The following is a 13,785-nucleotide window of genomic DNA, read 5'->3' as shown; positions in this document are numbered from 1 at the left end:
GAATTACTTACATTCAAATAAAATGATCAAATATATTAATTGGGAAATAATGGGCTTTATTTATCCCTTACTTCAAGGACTACTTCACAAACTTTACCTGTAGCTATGCTATTACTGTCTTTTATCATCACTAAAGCCACATTTTTTTTTCCATCTAGATACTTCCTAAGCACCTCATTTTTACTGCTGGCCAAGTTCTTTAAGATAGATATACTTTTTAATCCATATATGCTGCTATTCCTGTAAGTTTTATTATTATGAGGCACAATTTGTAAAATTTTGTACAAAATTGTGTATGAGGCACAATTCTGTAAAAGTTTTATTATTGGGCTTCCCTGGTGGCGCAGTGCTTGAGAGTCCGCCTGCCGATGCAGGAGACGCGGGTTCGTGCCCCGTTTCGGGAAGATCCCACATGCCGCGGAGCGGCTGGGCCCGTGAGCCATGGCTGCTGAGCCTGCGCGTCCGGAGCCTGTGCTCCGCAAATGGGAGAGGCCACAACAGTGAGAGGCCCGCATAACGCAAGAAAAAAAAAAAAAAAAAAAAAAAAAAAGTTTTATTATTATGAGGCACATTTGTAAAATATATGGACTGGTGTTAGTTGTTCATTTGTTTGTTTCTTTGCTTCTTGTTTTGTCCTGGAGATTTATTTTCATGATCCCTAAATAGTTAAGTATAGCCAGTTGATATATTACACATTGATATATCTAGCCCCTAAAAGGGGCTTTCTTATAAAAAAAATAATTACTTTCTTATAAAAAAAATAATTACCAACTCTGGGTTAAATAAATATATCTGGCTCTTTTTCTTTAAACCAGCTCTATCAGATGACATCTAAGTGTATCGAGACGTTTCATTTATTGACATTATTTTAGGCCAATGTGTCATCTGGGCATTGTGTTTTGTTGTTCAAAATACTATAATAATTGTTATTATACCCCTTAATATATGAGATTTTTGGAGAGAGATGAATAGAAGAAGACTATAATTAAGGGAAAACTTTTGGAAAAACATTTTATATCCTGGAATATTTGGTAACTCTCTTGTGCCTTAACAAAATGGAAAATACTTGGTGTAAACATATTTAAATTACCCTCTGTCTAGGGTAGTTTAATTTCCCTCCATTACATAGGGCAATGTAACATCCTTTATGATGACCTCAAATTTATTTGTGCTTAGTGCCTATCAGAAGTTCATATATAGCTGGACTCCTTATCTCAGCTCAAATCCACTGTTACACCCATGCTTTGGTCTCTATCTCTCCAAGAGATTCAAAGTTAGAGATCCAAAGAGCTGCCTCACCTCCTTGGCTCTTCTTTCATGATGTTACAGCAAAAACACCTCTGCTGCTTAAGTTCCTACCTCAACTCCTCATTTTCTCTTCTCAGCACCTATTCATTTCTCATTATCTAATAATTACCATGGCAAGTTTTAAATTGATCTAAAATTAATTTTGTTATTTGGTGAGGGGTATAGATGTAATTCATCTGATAAAAAATAAGTTGTCCCTGGTCAGTTGTATATAATCTTTTCTTCTCTTTTGTGTTTACTTCTATATTTTAAATTTTCTATTAGAGATAAAATTATGATTTTTATTCTGTTTTGCAGATAAAAATGCCAATATTTCTGCTAGTTTTTCACAGCCTTAATTTTTATATGATAAATTTAGTGCCTTTCCCTCAAAATTAGTATTCGATAACCTTCCCTTATTATTCTGTATATATCGAATATATTTAAAAATATATATTTATATACATATATATATATATAAAATATATTTGCTACATTGCTGGAAAATATCTTTTGAGATTTTTAGTGGGAACACTGTAACTGTGTACATAAATGTGAGGAGAGTAATTTATTTGTTTGCTTACACAATGCCTGCCTGTGGCAGCTGGATTAAATTCCTTACTTCTTTTCAATGTTTTTCATCACTATATAATTTTGAAAATTTACCAAAATTTTTATCAGACTCTTAAAGGAATAACTGATGGTTGAGTGAGGGTAAAAGGATTCTGTTAACCAGAACTAGAAGGAAAATTTAAATATATGCACAGTTTTTACTTATACTTCAAAAAAAAATTTTATGCAAGTCATTAGGAAACTGTTAACATAGAAATAAACAGCATTCATAAGTGATATGTGTGTTGACTCTCTGAGAGCTATGCCATTTTAACTGCTAAGCTATACCGAGGAAAGGGATTGCTTTCAAAGGAAATCATAACCCCAAATAAAAGAATAAGTGGCATAATGTGGACAATATCATTGCTTGAGGACATTTCAGAATTTAAGGTTCTTTTGAATACATAATTTCTTAGCTCCATTATGAACTTAAAATTAAGCAAAGTAATTTGGTGTTCAATAGTCATTTCAGGCACAGAAAGCATTGGATAGAGACTGAGAAAAAAGAGCTCTTTTCCTAGGTCTGCTACTTGAAAATTCCAGGTTATTTCTGTTCCTCATCTTGACCGCATAAAAAATGGAGATGATGATTAGAACTGTGACCAATCTGCATTTGAGACATTAGGCAGATTAACCCAAATTTGAACTCTATCAGTTGAGGTAATTGTAGTAAAACTGCTCATCATATCATTATATTTATACCCTCCTATATTAGTACAGGTTTTACTTAAAAAAAAATCTGTGCAATCTTAATAAAGTATCAGGTTTTCAGAGACTATCCCATACAGCTACAAAATGCATGAAATCATAGGCGTAAGTACCATTTATTCTGATCTGCTGGGAAGCACATTGATGAAACGAAGACATGGCTTTTTAGAAGACTAAGGACTGCTTCCAGGCAGTAGTTACATTTTCTATAGCATTAAAAAAAAAAAAAAAAATTCACTTTCTTCGATCTAAAAATGGTTTTCAAGTCTCAAGTTTTCTGTTAGATATGCCAATCTGGAAACCCAGAATGAAGGAGAAAGTGAAAGAAGAGTTAGACTATAAAGCTGCTAATACATTAGCTAATTCTTTCATGAAACATTTTCAACATAGGATATTAAATCACCTTTTTTCCTGTTCAGTTAGCTTTTGAGTCTGATGAGCTTCAAAGACCAGATGGAAAAGCAAGGTCCAAAAAGACTGACTTATAAGCACACAGTTTAAAAATTCAGCAGAAGTAGCGTTGCTCCTAAGATCTCTCGTAGACTCTAGCTAGTTTCTGTGATGTTGTAATAAAAACTAAAAATAACGAGAGAGAGAGAAAGAAGAAAGAGAAGAGAGGAAGAGGGAAAAGAGAAAGAGAAAGAAAAAAAGAAAAAAAAAAAAAAAAAAAAAAAAAAAAAAAAAAAGGAAAAACCCCCAGGATGGAATAGAGTTTTATGAAATGACTTAAATGGCTTTTTGAGGATTTTAAAACGGCTGCAGAAAATATCCTTCTTTTTGCCTATTGATGGCAGCAGCAAATTACAGGTTTATTTTGCACACCATTCTTCAGTCAGTGTCAGTGATGACCCTATGTGCAGTATGCAAAAATATGATCCTTTTTATTCCCTAGTGGGGTCCACATTCAATGAGGGAGAATTTCGGAGAAGCCCCGCCTTGATTTCATGCAGTGTGTTGAGGCAATTGGTCATGACTGGGTATTAGGTGAACTGCTGACCTCACAGTGGATGCAGCTTTCAAAAGTGCTTAACTTAGTAGCGGAGAGTAGCTTACCCCCTGGTGAAATCAGGATCAATACTTATTAAATACTTCATGAAGTCTATTCGTTTCTAAAACAGCCACTTGTCTGCCCTTGCTGTCATGTACTGAATTAATTTGTTATGTAATACAATTCTTATATTTTATATTAGGTTACTTATAGGCTGAAAAGGGAAAGGCAAACCAGGGATGATGGGGAGGAGGGTTAGGTTGTTATTGTTTTATCATTAACTATCTCTTCTCCCTTTTCTAAGAAATTGAGTATAACACCCTGCTAGACAATAATTTTATTATTTTAATTCTTCTTCCCTCTTCATTAGTTTTAGGTCTAAACCCACAAGCAAAATATTAAACATTTGCTATGTACTTTCCTCCTAGTTCTTTGAAAAATGTATAATTATGCTTCTCTGTAACTTTCTTTTTTCTTACCAGTACATCTTGGGCATTAAATTATTATTTTTTTAAAATTTTTATTGGAGTATAGTTGATTTACAATGTTGTGTTAGTTTGAGGTGTACGGCAAAGTGAATCAAATATACATATGCATATATCCATTCTTTTTTAGATTCTTTTCCCATATAGGTCATTACAGAGTATTGAGTAGAGTTCCCTGTGCTGTACAGTAGGTTCTTATTAGTTATCTTATACATAGTAGTGTGTGTATGTCAATCCCAATCTCCCAGTTTATCCCTCCCCCATCCCTTTCACCCCTGGTAACCATAAGTTTGTTTTCTACATCTGTGATTCTGTTTCTGTTTTGTAAATAAGTTCATTTGTACCTTTTTTTTTTTTTTTTTTTTTTTAGATTGCACGGGCATGGAATTATTTACATGGTTGTATGACATTCCCTGTATGGGGAAATTTTTAACACATTTCTTATTGATTGGCATTTGAATGTTTCTAAAGTGTTGGTCATTTTAAATACTACTTCTGTAAACATTCTTGAACATCCTTGTATATGTCTTTATATTTGAGTATTTCCATTGGTGAAATTAACAGACTTGGAATGCTGGTTTATAAGTGCATTTTAAAGGCTATGTCAATTTAGACTTCATCAATGCTGTACAAAAATGCCTGCTTCCCTTACTCTACAAATAGCATGCAGTACTAGCAGTCTTTGAAATCTTCAACAGTTGCACAGTGACTTTTCATTGCTCTATTTACTTGTGTAGTGCCACATGGTAAAATAACTTTATTATTGATAATAATGCACATGATGTAAGTTCATATGATAGAAAAAATAGAAATCAATAAATATGGTGCCTGATTATTCTAACTCAATCACTAAATCTTTCCTTGTCTACCTTTCCAGAATTTTATGATAATTCAGGAACACCCAAAGCTTTGCAAATATTTTAAATGTTTTCTTAATTTTATAGCACTCCAGTTTACTTTTATTTTTCAAGGGAAGCATATTTTCATTAAATATTTTGTGTGAAATTATTTAATTTATGTGGGAAAAAAACCCCCAACAACTGAGCCCTTTATTCCTCTCAGTACAAAATAAGTAATAAAAATTGGTTTCTTTGTCGTTTGACTGCATTGTTTGCAGTAAGATTTGAAGACCTAAAGTCTCTCTTTTAAAGTTATGTTTTTAGTTGTGTTATTCAAAGAATGTTTATTCTCCAGGGAAGCATTCCACCACTCAATATTTCATGTCTAGAAAGTAGCAGAGTCATCTCTTTAAGTTTATCCTTACCTACATAATATGTGTCACATCTTATATTGTAAAATATAATATGATTTTGCATAAGTGACATGCCACAATATGGTGTCTAAAATTTAAAGTAAAAAACCTTTATTTTGGGTTCTGATATTTACAGTCAGTTTTGATAGTAAAATAATTTGATAAAAACAAATGTAATAAAGTAAAATATAAAGTATTGGTAATTCCATGTAGATATTTTTTATTTTAAAATTTTCTATCAATAATATTTAAAATTATTATTTTGATTATTTAATCCAGTGTTAAGATGCAATTAATATAATCCTACTGTAGTTTTTAAACTATTTTTTTTTCACCTTGAAAGTACTTGCTTCTAGTATTGAAACAAACAAAAATGTTTGAAACAATTATTTCTCCTTTCTTTTATTTATTTATTTATTTATTTATTTATTTATTTTTGGCTGCGTTGGGTCTTCGTTTCTGTGCGAGGGCTTTCTCTAGTTGCGGCGAGCGGGGGCCACTCTTCATCGCGGTGCGCGGGCCTCTTGCTGTCGCCGCCTCTCTTGTTGCGGAGCACAGGCTCCAGACGCGCAGGCTCAGTAGTTATGGCTCACGGGCCTAGTTGCTCTGCGGCATGTGGGATCTTCCCAGACCAGGGCTCGAACCCATGTCCCCTGCATTAGCAGGCAGACTCCCAACCACTGCGCCACCAGGGAAGCCCTCTCCTTTCTTTTTAAGAAGAATAGTGTGTTGATATTTCCCAATGATAAGATTAGTCTTCTCTAAGTGTATAATTGTGGTTGGTTTAGCTAACCATTTAAAAAATATTTCAACAATTATTTTTGACTAATATGGGTATACTGAAAGACTTTTCCTAAAGATTTTTTTTAAGCAACAATATGAAGGATTCTAAAATAATAATATTTATTTCATACTTTATACTAATTTTATGGGTTTAGTCTGTTTGTTACTTATCTTCACTGTCTTGTTAATAAAGAAGCATTATTTTTAATTTTTGTATAATTAAGAAAACTGATCCTCAAAGAGAATAAATGACTGTCCAAGACTCTAAAACCAATAAATACCAAAAGTAAAGCAGAGTTCCCTTCAAAGTTAAACCTGAGAGAGAGAGAGAGAGAGAGAGAGAGAGAGAGAAAGAAAGGGAAGGGAGAAAGAGCATGTGTGTGCACGCATGCATGTGTATATTCATGCTAAGATAGACATTTGAGTTGCTTGGAACGGCCACATTTTAAATGCATTTTTCTAAGAAAAAAATAGAAGTCAAGTAGTAGGAAAATGGGAATATTATGGAAATTCAACAGACTAAAAGCAATGTGAATATGTGGATACAGTAGAACAAAGTGGACAACTTACAGTTTTGATATGCGAGTGAATATATTTGGAATGTCAAATGAAACCATAACTTCGGTAAAATTTTGAAATTTCAAAAAATAATTTAAAATTATTCACAGGTGAAAATGATTGAGTACTAGGTAGGAAGTCATCTGAATTTTGTCCTTCACTCTATTCATTTGTGTCTCTCTTTGATATCCATTTACCAATGTAGCATCCAGATTTTCTACATGTTCATTCCTCTGTTACAAATATATCTCCTATGACTCTATCACTTTATAAAACACAAATTTTACTCATTCATAGTTTGATAACTTTGCTCAGTTTTGTCCCCATACTTGAGATGTCCTTTCTTCAATTATTATTACATCAACTATTTCCAGTGCTCTGAGTGCAAAAAATAATTTTCTTCTGGTTAGTTCCTTAGTCAGTGTCTTGCCCAAATAACTGTGATTCCTATAAATTAACCATAGAAAAATAACAACTCCTATTTCCTGAGTGCTTATTATGTGGCTAATCATTTTTAAGTGCTTTGCTTATAATACCTCCTTTATTGCTCAGGAAAACCTGATAAGATAGGTAATATTTTGACCCTCATTTTAAAGATAAATATAGTGAGGCCAGAGATGTTAAGTACATTTCTGAAAATTGCATAACTGTTAACTGGCTGAGTCTGCATTGTTTGGCCCATAACTACTTATTATTATTGCCACTTTTAATTCTCATTGACACATAATGAAAATTTGTGTCTTCCTAAATAGGTAAATGCTCTTTAAAGCCAACATATAGCTTTGATATTTTTACATTGGTCCTAACACTTAACAGAACTGTGACACAGAATAGGAGCTTAATAAGACATCAGGGAAAAAATGAATATGTTTTTAATATTAAGAACTCTGTTAAGGGTTATTGAGGAGTTAGAAAAATTATAATACAATTCTCTAGTGATGTGGAATTTTTAATTGAATTTACTTATGGTCTTTATATGAAGGAGAAAAAAAGGCATGTGACAGCTGTGATATCTGTAAAACCTTTGTCTAAAAAAAAATTGGTTTCTTGTGTCTCAGTTTCACTGTTTACACTGAATCTTTTTGTTTGTTTGTTTTCATGATTTTTTAAAATTCCAAAAAAGCTATTTTCAACCAAGTTAGCTTTGCTGATATGGTTTTAGTAACTCCTATCTGAAATCATCCGCAGGAAACATTTTTTTTTCTTTATGGCTATTTCAAAAAAGAAAAATACTTAATATCAGTATGAATAACACATGTGCTCATTGCAGCATAATGTTGGTGCAATCTGTGCTTGATACAGTTATAAATAAGTCTTTGAAAGCATTTTTCTGTATTTTAAATAAAGGCTATAGAAAGCCACGAGAAGTATCTAGTCTTGTTAATATCACAAGCTGTTTCCCCACCTGCACTAGGAGCAGCTTTAGTACAGCAGCTGTCTGAGTTTGTGTTGGCACATCACTGTCTGCACAGAAACCCCATGGTTTACACAGAAAATGAATAGGCCACAGTTCCAATGGGGGTCTTTAATAATCCTTCCTCTAATGCTACCATGTGTGAGCATTGGGCTTTGAAGTGGTGTGAGGTGTGAAGTTTCAGGAGGATTATACAAAGCCACTCAATTTCGAAAGGTAGAAAAGAACATTAGAAAAACCTGAGAGTGCCTTTGCTTTCCTCCTGCATGTTGAATGCAGTTTATATTGATATTAGAGTTTCATGTCCAGCATGTGATAGCAAGTGAGGGATTGGTATAATTATGTGATTCACTCCATTCGGCCCCCTTTAACATTGACAAACAAAACCCAGCACAGATGTTTCATTGATTTTATTTACCAAATATTAGCTGTGAAAATATTAACCTGATGGGAACAAATATCTATCCAGTAGTACCTGTGGAGATTAAATCCAGGGAGGACAAAATTTATACACTGAGCTTACCTATGTATAGATGGGTGGCCACTGGATTTTCAGGAATAAATTTCTTTCTTTCTTTCTTCCTTTTTCTTTATTTTTTCTTTCTTCCTTTCTTCCTTTCTTTCTTTCTTTCTTTTTCTCTTTCTTCCTTCCTTCCTTCCTTCCTTCCTTTTCTTTCTTCCTTCTTTCCTTCCTTCCTTCCTTCCTTCCTATTTCTTTTTTTCTTTTAAATTCGCATGAATTGTTGCAAGTATCATCCATAGCAGTCAATCATGTTCCATTAGCCCACGTGCATAATTGACAAGCTATTTGTTGAATGGCAGGAATTCAAGTAAAACTGAGGACTTACACTCCAATAACTCTTTTTTTAAGGCACTTTAGAGAACACGAAACTCCCTTTTGAGAGTATTCTGAGCATTTTGGGGGGGCTACAGTATAATGAAGGTGAGGCAATATGATCCATCACTTGGAAACCTACTGTGTGCAATCACAGAAGCAAAATACTAGGATCTCATCAGCCACCTACTACCGCACGTTTGGATTTGAGTTCAAAAGGTCTTTAAGCATTGGGGATGCCCAATATCAACTTGAGAAATTTTTATCTTCATTACTATATGAAAAAGGAAATAAAACATCTGGATACTCAGTCCAATATACACTTCTCCTTAATAGATCAGGCACTATGCTAAGCACTTCAGAACTGAAGATTAATGATATATGGGACTTAGACCAAAAGACTCATGTTCAAGGGGAGATGATTGACATGTAAACAGAAAGTACACTAACAGACAGCTATAGAGGAATCTTAGAGGAGAGGGTGATTAACCCTTTCAGGAAGTAAAGCAGGGAAGGCCTCTGAGAAGATAACATCTCAAAGCAGGACTTAGAAGAACAGGTAGAACTCTTCTAGGTGGATTAAAAGGCAGAATGAACCATATAGGCAGTGTGTGTTTGTAGACTGTATGAAGTTTGGTATTGCGGGAACTCAAAATAAATTGGGAAAGGGTAGAGACACTCGAAAGATGAATCTGCAGAATAGGCAAAAGTCAGATCGTGAAGGATATTTTATTTTTCCTTAAGGATCTCAGAATGAAGAACTATTGTTGTGAAATAAGTCAAAGGTTGGCATGTTTTATATTTGTGTTTGAGGAAGGTGCTTCTGACAGAGTGCAGTGTGAACTGGAGGGAGGCCTAGGTAAGGCTGAATACTTAGAAGGATTTTACTGCAGTGCAAAGTCCAATAATGGGGGAAATGGCAGGAAATGTGCAATAAGAGGGACAAACAAGGCGACATGTAAGAAATGGGTTTGTCAGGGTTTCTCGAAGAGTTGATGGATAAAGAAGTGGGTAACATTTCTCTGAGTTGGTAAATCTTGTGAGTCCTTTTTCATAAGATTCACAGAACATCACCCCCTCTTAAGTTATACAGACAACAGTGACTTCTTTGTCCACTGTTCTGGATTTTTCTAGCCTCTAAACACTCTCCTGATTTTATGCAATAGAATATAAACAAACTATAGCCTTGTAGGACAGAACAACCAATGGCTGGTTCCCGTAGAGCTTGACAAATGTTCTGTGCCTCTCATGGCTTGATGACACAGTTTTAAGCCACAGACTAAAGATGATTGTAGCTACCACTGCCCTCCTTCATGTTAAAACAGCTTGCAGTATTTTGCCCTAATATTGTCAAGAATCACAGTCCCTTTCCCAGAAAACTGCTCTAATTGGATTCAGTGGACCTTGACTGGCTTGTCACAGCTTTGTTCAGGGTGAAGGTGAAATCTTTGAGGAGTTTGCTCCTAAAATCAAGAGCTGGGCATCTTTGATGAGGGCGTTTGAGAGTATATATCTTAATGCAATTTTTATATTACTTTTCTTGAACAAAACGATTTTTCTTCTGTATTAAAAAAGAATCCCAATTTTAAATTTGCAACAGGTGGGAAGTTGCTATTAAAACTACAGCTACACTGTTTATGAAGAATCGGGCTTGTGTCCTGAGTGAGCACAGGTATGGGAGAAGAATCTCAACTTTGTTAGGTAAGTGCTCTCCTAAAGCTTCTAAAATCTGTACAGTGTACAAAACCATCATTTAAAATAATTTTTGTTGGATTTTCCTAGATAAATGGGAAGCAAATTAATTTACATTTCTCATTCAAATTTCCTCAGTTCATAGTTTGGTGGTGGAGCTATTGTCACTTTGAGATTTTATACAATACACACACGAGTATATACATATACAGGTAAGTGTATGAATGCACATACATGTTAAATATTGAAAAACTTTATCAAAAAACTGTATCTGCCTAGGTTACCAAGTAGAAAGTGTGATCACTTTTTGAAAAAATGTGAATACAGTAATTTTAAAAAATATCTTGATGTCTCAAAAACTAGAACCAGGATGTCCCAAAGTGTACAAATATTAAATTATATGAATCATTTGGTTCTAAGTTTCAATGAAGGGAGTTCAGCCAAGTTCGTACTTGGTCTATTTCCCAAGAAGCCACAATGATGTATACTAAATAACAGAATCAGTTTGTCTCTTCATTTGTTTACCCAAAAGCAGAAATGTGGCAGGGAGAAACTTGGACATAGGACTTAAATAGTGGCATGTCCAGGCATGAGAAGCATAGCTCCCTAAAGAGAAAGTAAATGTTACAACAGAGAGTTCTGTGGAAGGTGAGCCTGTCAGAGTTGGTTCTGCTAAATGAAGAGGCAAAAAGAGAGGCACCTCTGACTTCTCAACTTCATATTAAAAAATTCTACTGCTCATGAACCCGATTCCCTAACAAGCAGGTTGATATTAAGTCCTCATTCTTTAGAAATTTTAATATTTGGCAAGTTCATGAAGTATGTCACCAGAAATGTAAAATGCAATTCTCAAGATATGGCATTCTTTCCATTTTGGTCAGTATATAATTCTGTTCTTTTTAATGAGTTGTTTGATTATCACTGTGGGCCTGAGAATACCTGAATTCTGAGGTGCTCTACAGAATGACAAATGAAAGAGCAGGCAGTGATCTTCAAGTAGATCAGCTTCTGAAAGTGGTTTTACTTTCATCAACATCACTGGCATTGAATTGTTTATGTGTTATTGTTTATGTGTTATTGAGAAAGGGAAAGAGAAGAGATTGGATTTTTATAAGGTTTATATGATTTTAGGTGCTAACTGGAACACCTAAAAGTAAGAGCATGTTCATGACATTTTGCTGTGTTTTTTGTCTACTGTCTGAAAAACTCTCATTCAGAAATGAATTATGATAATACTGTCCTAAGTGGGCTCAGCATGGGGTTGAATAAGTGCTCCTCTTTTGGAAGAAACCAGACTTTCTGAGAAAGAATTAAAATACTACACTGATGAGAAAACTTTGGATGCTCTAAATTAAACTTCATAAAGAATTTCTTTTAACTGATCTTTACTCTGGTTCCATGATGGGTGGGTGGGAGTGAGGGAGGGAAACTTTCCTAGTTCCCTGAAACCCTAAAATTTTTCAGGTATTTTTCCTGTAATGTCTGATTAATGGCACCCTTGATTTTGATTTATATTATCCTATTATTCATTATATGGGAGAAAAAGAAGTCACTTTTTTTTCAATATAATTTTAAAAATTAGGGCTAGCAGTGATGGAATTTAAAATCAAATTATCCTGTCAGAGTGACAGATAAATCTCAAGATATTCTAATGAAATTTTCCACTGGCAGGATGCTGAATTTCTCCCTTTCCCAGACTCCTTTATTCCAGATTTTGACTGTGAGTGACAAGGATCATCTGTGTTTTGAAACCTGTTGCTATCTGTGTCAATTTAGTTCTTATTTAGAAATTCTGGGGTGGCTTCTTTCTTGTTTACTCTAAGTTAAAAGGGAAATATATATACATAGTTGTCAGGTGAGTGCATCTTTTACTATGGAAAGTTGTGGGTAATTACCATATACCTGAACTTGGTTATGTTTAGTAGGTTCACCAGATTCTACCCTTGTCTTTACATATTATTATTCTTAAAGGAATTTCTGCTGTGGAAGTGGTATAAATATGACACAATTTTCTTACTATACTGGTCTTTGATTCCTTTTCTTTTTTGTTGTTACTCTAAATAAAATTTGAAATCTTAAGTTTTCACAGTATTGGGTAGACCTCTCGAATTCTAGATTCAGTTAATAATTTTTGTTTTATGTAGTTATGGATTTAGAGACTCTATTTCTGATAGCTAAAAAGAAACTACTCTTTGCTGGCATTCAAAAAGCATGGAACAACTATACTTCCTAAATGAAATAATGGCTATCACTTTATTCCTCTGCAAAAGAACATATCTAAACTAAGCAAGCAGTATATCAAATGACATTAGATAAGTAACTGAATTGCCAATTGATAGTTTAAAATGTCTGGAGAAAACAAAGGGAGTACAGGAAAAAAATGATTCATTTTTAAGGGACCCTCTGTATTAAGAGATTGTCTTGGAGTAGAAAGAGGCTTGCAGTATGAGGTTGGCTGTAGACTGAGCCTGTTCCCTGACTCTGATTATACAGGTAGTTCATGACAAGTCGGTAAGTTTCAGTTTCCACATGAAAACAGGCCAGAAGCTAGTCAAAAGCTCCAGCTATAGTGCAGAACTTTACTTCTTCATTACATTTCTGTCTTTTCATGTTGTAGCAATCCCTACAACAGAGGATATTAACGGGTAAGTGCCTCTTGAGCAACCTGCTTTGGTTACTCAGTTAGTATCTCAAAATGAGGAATGGCGAGGACATTAGGTAATAATTCAAACAGCAGATGATACTCAGAAGAAAATGGGGCAGGGCACCTCTGTGTAGGCCCTGAAGAGGCGCACATACTGTACATTAGTTAAGAGTCTTAATACAAGAACAGAAGGAAGGAAAAATAACACAAAATGAAGAATGAATTACTTAAGATTAAATAGTTTCTATTACAGAAATAGGCTACATGTAGAGCTAATGGCAGGCATTTTCTACAGACAGATGGAATACTCTTATCTCCCAATGGTATACATATAAAGTCTCTGTTAAGATTCATTTGTCCTGAAACATTTGCATATAAATATAAACATCATTACTAGGGGCTAATTGCCCTGTAGGAACTAAAATGTGGGAATTAGCATCTTTAGTCGTTTTTATTATTATTTTTTAAAGTATCTCTAACACGCATCATATTTGGTACTGCATGGCTGCAACAGATAATTACCACCA

The sequence above is a fragment of the Lipotes vexillifer genome, unplaced genomic scaffold (assembly GCF_000442215.2).
Source record: "Lipotes vexillifer unplaced genomic scaffold, Lipotes_vexillifer_v1.1 scaffold506, whole genome shotgun sequence".
NCBI lineage: Eukaryota > Metazoa > Chordata > Mammalia > Artiodactyla > Lipotidae > Lipotes > Lipotes vexillifer.
Note: the sequence above shows the minus strand (reverse complement) of the source record.